Raw genomic sequence first — 10,285 nt, forward strand, 5'->3', positions numbered from 1 at the left:
GGTGTATATTATTTATTGTGTTTGGCAAGGGTAAATAAAGGGTTAAGTGGTTACCAGGTGGCTCACGGAAAATGGAATAATGTTTTATTATATGTTTTCTAGCATATAATTTTGAGGTTCAAAAAGGAATTTTTATGTTTTCAAACATAAATTTTTATTGTTTAAATTAAATATTGTTTGCAATATTAAACCTATAATTCACTCAACATTTTTGTTGACAGTTACTCGCATGTTTTATTCTCAGGTTCATGATTGAATGCTTCCGCTATGCTTAGAGAGTCTGCATATTTATGATGGCAGCTTTTGTTAAACATTAACTTGCATTCTATTTTTGTTACATTAAATAGTGGTTGTTTGTTGACTTTATTTTGGGTCAACTTTTGGTTAAAGTATTATTGTATGGTTTTTCTAAACTTATACATTTTAGTAGATCTCCTTTATAGGAAATCATTTTTAAATAAAGAATGCAAGGTTGTTTTATTAAATTCATATAGAGTTTCGATCAAGCTGTGGGACCAATTGACGGAGCCGTTAAGTGTTTTGACGGAGTCGTCACACTCAGCTCATCACACTCGTGCGTATGAGCTTGTCAGCTGTACGAGTGAGGCTTCACTCGTACGTCTGACTGAGTCTAAGATTGTCAAACATCCATATCGCGTTCCTGCAGTACCTGTAACAACATATAAACACAGATAGGATAATAACGAGCGATCATGGTAGCCCATAAACTGAAGTACTAATCACAAACGTAGGATAGATGTCTAGGGACTTACAGAAAATGCATCAACAACTCCCCCTAGGACCTAGAACATCAATTACAATAAAGTAAACGTTCGTGAAATACATATAAATCCAAAAGTAACATCAGTTTAACATCAAATACATATCCAGATTCTCTCTCACACATAAATACATCATCAAAAACAAAATATAAACTAGCAACACAGTATCTGACAGGATTCAGTTGGCCTGAGATTGGTTCGAGCTTTGAGCATCACTTTCTCTGTTGAGATAGGCATGGTAGAAATCGATCACACGTTGATATCTCATAGCTTCCTCTTTTTTATCATATCTGAATGTAATGTGATGGCGGTGAAGTGTCTCCACATCAAATCTCGACAAGTTTCTCATCCACATAGGATCCAGAATCCTCACATTGTCAAACTGTATGCTTCCATCTTCTTTCTCAATTGCAGTCAATATCACTGCTTCCTCCGACAATTTATCATAGAACCACCATCTGAAGTTTTTACATATATCCTTGGGTAAGGGCATCAAAGGAGATTGTTTCATATACTTGGCTGGACGGAACTTAACAACTCGAACAGGTCCACCTTTCGAATTCAACTTTGTTGGGTGCATGGAGAACCTGGCGACTGTTGACTTAAAGATATCCCATTTTCCTGTTTTTTGTACTCATATCTGAGTTTTCTCTGAATTAATCTGGAAAGGTCACTATCCTCAGCGTTCAACATCTTCAGCTTCGCAAGTTGCATGATCTCAAAGTAAGGTAGAGTTTTGAAGTGACTCGGTCTTGCCATATAATCAACTCCTCATTCCCTCTTGATCGCAAAACAATTTATCTCCTTGAAGTATCCCCAGCTCAGAATTTTACCCTTGGCATACTTCTTGGTTCTCTTTCCCTTTTTATAGAAACTGACAAACTTTGGCTCGAGTTCTGGCTTATTCATCTGATCAGGGTTAACAACGTTCTGTTTCCACCAACTCTGACGGATCTTGTGTTCTTCAACATTTATATTCACTTTAACCCTATCACATTTGAACCACTTCTTAATCTCATTCCATCCCTCGGGCTTGCTCGGCTTGGAGTTTCTTCTTCTTTAACTCAATTTCATATCTTTCTTTCTCAACGAGCAGTTTCTCATGTCGGATTCTCTTATTCCTTTCCATTAACACATCAAATTCTTTGATTTGCTCATTGTATACCTTCCTCGCCTTTTCTAATTCAATCAACCTCTTCGTTTTCACCTCACTACTCAAATTGAAAAAGTCACTTAAAGTATTGAGTGACGGATTCGAGTAGGGCTCGAGCGAAGGTATTACAATGTCAACTTCTTCTTCTTCATTCTCAGATTCTGTCACCAATTCATCTTCGGATTCAATAATCACATCCTCTTTCACATTAAGTGCTGCATTTCTCCAGAATTCCCTTTGGTGGCTGTAGTATGCCGTGCATGGAGTAGAAATAGCAATATGGATCCTTGATCGCTTTAGAAAAACTACAATCTCTTTAAAGTGTTCACCCTTCTTGAGAGTAGTGTCATAGAGGGCGACTTGATTGTTGAGCTCACCCTTTTCTAGAATAATCTCTTGTTGGGCAGGTGGATTAACTGGATTGACTTGAGGATTCTGTCCTTGCTCCCCCTGAGCTTTTTAGTTTACAACCGAAACATTAACTTGTTGTTCAGCCATTGGTAAAATCTTAACAAACTGAAACATCAACAGAAATGTCAGAAAAAGTAATCATAAATCATAAAACATTAAAGCATTTGCAATAAAGTGTCATAAACTCATTAAACAGGACAAACCGTGTGAGTGAGACTGTCACACATGCGGCTAAGAGCTCAGTTGTAACGTCCTCCCAATAGGGTCTGGAAGAAACGTTACTAATATCAAATAAACCAACATATTATAATACGAGAACAATACTAAATGAGAAAATTTAACTTTATTGAGTACGCAGCGGAAAATGAAATGTCGTTACAATAATGGAAATAACGATAAAGTAATTGTTCATATGCAGAAGTAATAAATGCGATATCTCTTGATCCTAAGTCCAAGTAGCATCACATAAGTAGTAGATAAGAAAGCTTGAATCAAACAGCACCTGAGACAAAACATGCTAAAGTGTCAACCAAAAAGGTTGAGTGAAGTTCATAGGTTTAACAAAAGTAGTTATCGTTGTTTTTAGACCACAAGATTTAGTTGTAAAGTTGATCTCCCGCAGGATCAAAAAGTAGATCTCGCAGATCCAAAAGTTATGCCAGTGCATGATATTTAGACTAAACGTTCAAGTTTGCCCCATGACAAGTTGTGTCTGTCCTTGTCGGTTTAAATTTCATTATCAAGTAATACAAAGACTGAGTCAAATGTATCGGGGACGTTACTCCCGATAGGCCTACCCCGAATAAATAAGCATGCCGCAGCACTTAAAAATATCACTGTAGGGACTTAGTCGGACGTAGCCGGGTATAGCATAGTTTTAGCAGTTGGTACTTGTGTCTAAATTGTAAATAGTAAAAGCAGCATGTGTCTCACCCCAAATAAGTTAAATAAGTTTGCTAGCAATAAAGAGTGGGGCTATGAATTCACCTTAGTAAGTAGAGAGAGTTATTCCTCGGAATAGAGAGTTGAACGAGTGAGCAGGAAAGTCAACCTATTGACATTTAAGAGTAGTTAAGTGTTTTGCCCATGTTTAAGTTTAAGTATGTGTTTAAGTATAGTTTGTTTTACTAAGTTTCTATTCCTAGTAAGTTACTATTTTTATAAAGTTTCTATTTTTAGAAAGTTTCTTATTTTACTAAGTTTCTATGACTAGAGAGTTTCTACTTTTATGAGTGTTTCCATTTTAGGATACTTGCCGTATTAGATAAGCTTCCAATCACCCCTTTCCCTTCGAATGGCTAATTTAGATCTAGGGGCTTGAGCCATAGGACCCTTTAAATCGGAAATCCAAACCCTCTGCCTAGAATCTCGTAGAAACCATTCGTCAAGAAAGTTCGAAGATCTATACATCTCTAATACATATCCCAAAATGTTTTTGTGCTACAATATAATTAGTAGGTTATAGGTGCTAGTAATAGTAATAGTGTATACATGTTAAGTACTAGTATAAGTAGTATTAGGGTTTCATTAATTAGGGTTAGTTAATTAAAGTAGTAATTAATAACTAGAGTTTAGTAATTAATGTCCTAGGGTTTCATAAATGTTTAGAGTTTAATTAATTAGGGTTTAAGAATTATAGTTTAGGTGTAATTAGGGTTTAAGGTTTTAATATGTATATGTATATATAATTCGTATATATATGTATATATATATATATAAAAATATTTTTTTTACATGTATATATGTATATATAAATCTAGGTGTGTTTATGTATATACTTATGAATAACAAGTTTATAATATGAATATGAATTATCAAAGATCAAAGTTTATGTAAATAGTTTAGGGTTTATGTTATACCTTTAAAGATTCAAGATAATTAACAAAGAAAAGATGAACACGATGAAGATGGAAGATCAAAGCCTTGAAAATCTTGAAGAACTCCTTGAAGATTCTTGAAGAACACGAAGAACAAGCTTGAAGATCCGAATACCACAAGAGAGGGAGAGGGAGAGATTGTTTTTGAGAGAGGATTTTGGTGTGATTTGTGAATGAGAAACTAGGTGTTTATATAGTGCAAGTATTAGAGTGTTAGTCAACATAAGGATGTTCTAATTAATGATTTTTATTTTGTTTTATAATTTTTAGTCAACAATAGGTGGTACTAGTTTATAATTAGTTAACATAAGGATGTACTAGTTTACACTTTATTTTTAGTCAACATAAGGATGTAAGATTTTTTAGTCTCATTATTATTACTATTATTATTATTATTATTATTTTTACATTTACTACATGATAAGTATTATTTTCTTTTTACTAATTCATGACTTGTATATATTTAGTTCCCAATTGTTTTATTATTTATATAAATGTCACTTTTTATTTATTACTTATAGGTTATTAGTTATAATATTACATAAATGCATAAATTTTAATTAGCAGTGAGTGTCGACTAACAGTTTATTATTTTCATCTTTTATTAACTTGTCAATTTTTGTACAAAGTTAATTAATATGTTTTCTAACTCTTAACACTTAATAATTGTTGATTAAAGTTAAATCATTAAGTTTTAATTATATTGTTTGGGCTTTTAATATTGGAAAAATATAGAATGGAAAAAATGAGGGTCGTTATAGTACCTCCCCGTTATTGAAAACTTCGTCCCGAAGTTTTTAGGTAGTTTCCTCGTTTGCATCAGCAGTTGAGAAGAGATGGGGATATTTCCGTTTCATATGGTCTTTGCGTTCCCAGGTATATTCGGGGCCTCTACGCGAATTCCAACGGACTTTAACGATAGGTATATTGCTTTTACGCGTTTGTTTGACCTCTCCTTCCATGATTTCTATAGGTTATTCAACGAAGTGCATTTTATCATTAATGCGAATATCATTCAAAATGATGATGTTATACAAGTCATTTCAGTAAATTGGATACATGAAATGTGTTATGAATAGTACTGAGCTCATTTAAAACCTTGAGCATTTTATGCCACAATATTAGGGCAGACAAACAAAGAGGAGTTCGTGAAAATCACAGTCATGAAATTTGATAGAGATCTTCATTGTTTACAACAAGAATATTTTAATGATGAATATAAGTTGAAAAATAAAGTTTTATCACTATTGAATAATATGGATAAAACGATTCGTTTATAGGAAGAGTATAAATGAAGCTATCATAAAAGAGTGAAATGAGAAAATTAAATGTTCGCCTTAACTTTTGACGTAGTCACGATTGATTTCCGGAATTCAAGGAATTAAAGGAAATCTTCGTAATCTATAAGATTTGATTCTCCGGTATTTACGAAATTTTGAGATTTGTTTGATTAAATGCGGTGATTTGCCTCGATTGATGTGTTTGGAATTTTTCTATAAATTAGCTTCCTTCGTTTCATTATCTTCACCACTTCTATACTTTCTTTCTCAATTCAAACTTCCAAAAGATTAAGAAAATGCTTAATCCAGTTCTGATCCTGGTTATTATATTGACCATCTATGCAGTCATTCTTCTTTTTCTTTTACCGCCAGAGGAATCTGTTTACTTCTACTATGCTCTTGGGGTTATAGTGTTTTTAATTATCCCGTGTCTTTATATTGCTATACGCATTGATATACACGGTTTGTAATTTCGGAGTCGTTATCGGGCTTTATATTTTCCCTTATATGTCGGAGCTTTATGCTTTTGTTTCTTCTTCCCGACTTCAAGTCAAGCGAGTAATGGTCCAGAATTCATAGGTATGAAGTTTCGAATGATCATAATATATTATGTAGAAAGGAAATGTAATAGCACGATTTGATTTGTCATATTACCAGAATATCCGGAAAAGACCGAATCATCAAGAAAAATATGTTCTTGATATATTTAGAGGTTAAATAGAATGTAAGAGTCGTGTAACATGGAAAATGATGATTATAAAATCTATGAATCATCATCTTCCATTAAAAACTTAGCATGACTTACTGTAATATAATCACGTTGGCCTGACGTCATTATATTATACTAACTCATGCTTCAATTCCCAACACTTCTTCAAAGCATTTATAATTTAAACTCGAATTTTACAGAATATAGAAACTAAAACAGTTTCCTTTATAAAGATATCGCAAAGAGATACTTAATTGCGGACATGAATCGTTATGAAGATATCTTTCGAAATATAGAGGATATTTATGATGATATTTTGGAATTTCTAAGTTCGAAAGTTGATGAAGAAAAATTTTCCGCAAGCTTTTAACATGACTTCGGAGCAAGATATTCTCTAAAGATTTCACCGGATCCAAAATTACCTGGATTCTTTGAATATAGGTTTGACCCTTGTGTTTGTCCTTGGTCTCCTCCATGGTTAGCTCAATCCGTTTTTCAGTTCCAAATTTTCTTTTGAGCTTTTCCAACGTACCATTCTTTATTATCAAACTATTGGCCCTTAAGACCATCTACAATTTTTCTGTTTCCTCTGCATTTAATGCAGCCATATTTGAATCATCGGTTATCAATTAGAAATGGTTTCAAGAAATTTCATTTTTAGATGATTAAACGCTGATTGCGATCGTCAAGATTCAAAGGATGTTTTCAAGAATTTTAAATTTGAAGTGTTTAAGCGTAAGATGCATCCATCAATGGATCTAACGGTTGACGAAGAAATGTTGTGATTTTCAAAAGTAAGGAATGGTAAGTTCGGTGGTTTGATTTGATAATTCATCATAGAATACGAATGAATATAATTCATGAATGTAGTGATCTTTAGGAAGATAACACTTGTTAAAGCTTTACTTAAGTTCCGATATGTCAAAATCAGAGTATGTAACTGAATTTGTATGAAAATGGTTTTTCTTTGGTGAACATATACATATATCATGTGAATGTAAGTAGTATAGTTAACAACTGCTGAATCAGAATGGAAGAATGTACAATGTAACATATTTATATGAGATATGAATATCTCTCGGGTTTTACCTACCCGTTAAAATATTTTTTACAATTAACAGTTTGTACAAAAGAGAAGATATACGTTCATATATGTATTCTTCAGATGTAATCATGGTTTTAATGAGCTAATATAATATTAAACTCATTTGATTTGCTGTTGAAACGAGAATAAATAATCTCCAAAACCTTAGAGATTTCATAATTGTCGTGAAATATTTCGCTAATGAAGTTATGAATTAATACTTCATCGTTCATTGTTATTGATATACTTCGGTATATGATGTTGGTGCTCTTGGAATTCTTGTGAAATTCATAAGGCACTAATGATATTTTCTAGAAAGTTTCGAGTACATCGAAAATTAAAGTATACAATCAATCATATATTTGAGTAATACACTTGGTTTATTATGAAATGGAGTTTATTGTATTGAAGCAATGATTAACGATTGTTAAGTTATTAACAAAAGATGTACATCATAGCATATTGTGATATGAATTAACCATGTAGTACATACTAGTTAAGATTCACACGTAATAGCTTAGTACGAAAAGATTTATTATTGTTCCAATCCATATATATAAAGTATACATATGTAATTCTTCAGGAAGAATGAGTCAATACATCTTAACTCATTATTAATAATATTCCTTGGTATCTATGGGGCGTATGATGTTGATGTTTGAGGTACTGAGTGCGATGTTGAGGCGTGGAATGCGGATGTTGTCGTTGGTGAAGCTGGTGATGTTGGTGGTGATGTTGGTGGTGATGCCGATGGTACTGGTGGTACTGGTTATGCTGCTGGTGTTCGTAGGTTTCGCACCATATTCTCCAGAGCCACTACTCGAGAGCGAAGCTCGTTGACTTCTTCTATTATTCCGGGATGATTGGCGGTTCGGACAAGTGGATGAATAAGATCTAAAATTTTAGATATTATATATTCGTGACTGGATATCCTGGAAATGAGGGTGAAAATAGTGTTCCGAACGGGTTCGCCAGTAAGTGCTTCAGGTTCTTCACCAAGAGGTGAATTCGGTTGGTGGAAGGGATCACCTTCTTCTTGTCTCCATTGATTAAGTTTACTACGAACCCATCCCCAATTCATCCAAAATAGATGATGGCTGATTGGTTGGTTCATTCCGGTTACGCTGCCATTGGAGCTCGAAGAGTTCGAGGAATCCATATTATGTGTTTGGAATTAGGGTTTTTGATATGAGATTAGTGTTGAATACTGGATGATATATTCGTCTCCTCGAATACGTGTATATAGCAAAAAGATTTTCATAATTTACGGAGGGAATTTAGGAAAAGTGTTAGACAAAATCTATTGGGATAGATACGATAAGATATAATAAGATATGATGTGTCTATACTTTAATAATGGCAGTATGACGTGTCGAGATCATAAAGTGATAAGTATGTAATCTAATAATCTTTTGATTAAAGACTTTCAATTCGTATACTGTGATAACCCAATGACATTTTTCGATTCATAAACCGATGCATAAAGGCATAAGGCATATAGGTACGTGATATAACAGGGAGTTATATACGTTTGTGTGTGAGTAGTAACAATTATAAGAGTTTCAAAATCATGGATAATATTTCATGTAATACATATGTAATACACATAACCATGATAGATGACTTATGAATGTCAAGAATTTCTGAAATCATTGTGTCGCATTTAGATGCGGTGGTGTAATTGGATAGTACTCAGGAAAGTGAGCAGAGTTCTTAGATTAGCTCGTCATTCTAAGATAAGTAAAGTTTTTAAAGTATAGTGTAGCATTTAACAGTTAAAGGCAACAATTAAAGGCACTATGGTCAAGAAAAGTTGTAGTCCTACATTAGGAAAGAGACTTTGATTAGAATCTTTAAGTCAAGTTTGGTAAAGCATGATTGTTAAGATTATAAGGCAATCCTAAGTGCTTTAAGTGTAAGGCAGGAAAGGTTATAGTTTCCTAGATTGCTAAGGCACCCTAGCTAGCAAGTAAGGCACACATAAAATTGCAATCCTGGTTCTCTATAACAGCCTGGTTATGCTCTGATACCAATCTGTAACGTCCTCCCAATAGGGTCTGGAAGAAACGTTACTAATATCAAATAAACCAACATATTATAATACGAGAACAATACTAAATGAGAAAATTTAACTTTATTGAGTACGCAGCGGAAAATGAAATGTCGTTACAATAATGGAAATAACGATAAAGTAATTGTTCATATGCAGAAGTAATAAATGCGATATCTCTTGATCCTAAGTCCAAGTAGCATCACATAAGTAGTAGATAAGAAAGCTTGAATCAAACAGCACCTGAGACAAAACATGCTAAAGTGTCAACCAAAAAGGTTGAGTGAAGTTCATAGGTTTAACAAAAGTAGTTATCGTTGTTTTTAGACCATAAGATTTAGTTGTAAAGTTGATCTCCCGCAGGATCAAAAAGTAGATCTCGCAGATCCAAAAGTTATGCCAGTGCGTGATATTTAGACTAAACGTTCAAGTTTGCCCCATGACAAGTTGTGTCTGTCCTTGTCGGTTTAAATTTCATTATCAAGTAATACAAAGACTGAGTCAAATGTATCGGGGACGTTACTCCCGATAGGCCTACCCCCAATAAATAAGCATGCCGCAGCACTTAAAAATATCACTGTAGGGACTTAGTCGGACGTAGCCGGGTATAGCATAGTTTTAGCAGTTGGTACTTGTGTCTAAATTGTAAATAGTAAAAGCAGCATGTGTCTCACCCCAAATAAGTTAAATAAGTTTGCTAGCAATAAAGAGTGGGGCTATGAATTCACCTTAGTAAGTAGAGAGAGTTATTCCTCGGAATAGAGAGTTGAACGAGTGAGCAGGAAAGTCAACCTATTGACATTTAAGAGTAGTTAAGTGTTTTGCCCATGTTTAAGTTTAAGTATGTGTTTAAGTATAGTTTGTTTTACTAAGTTTCTATTCCTAGTAAGTTACTATTTTTATAAAGTTTCTATTTTTAGAAAGTTTCTTATTTTACTA

The sequence above is a fragment of the Rutidosis leptorrhynchoides genome, chromosome 8, assembly GCF_046630445.1.
Source record: "Rutidosis leptorrhynchoides isolate AG116_Rl617_1_P2 chromosome 8, CSIRO_AGI_Rlap_v1, whole genome shotgun sequence".
NCBI lineage: Eukaryota > Viridiplantae > Streptophyta > Magnoliopsida > Asterales > Asteraceae > Rutidosis > Rutidosis leptorrhynchoides.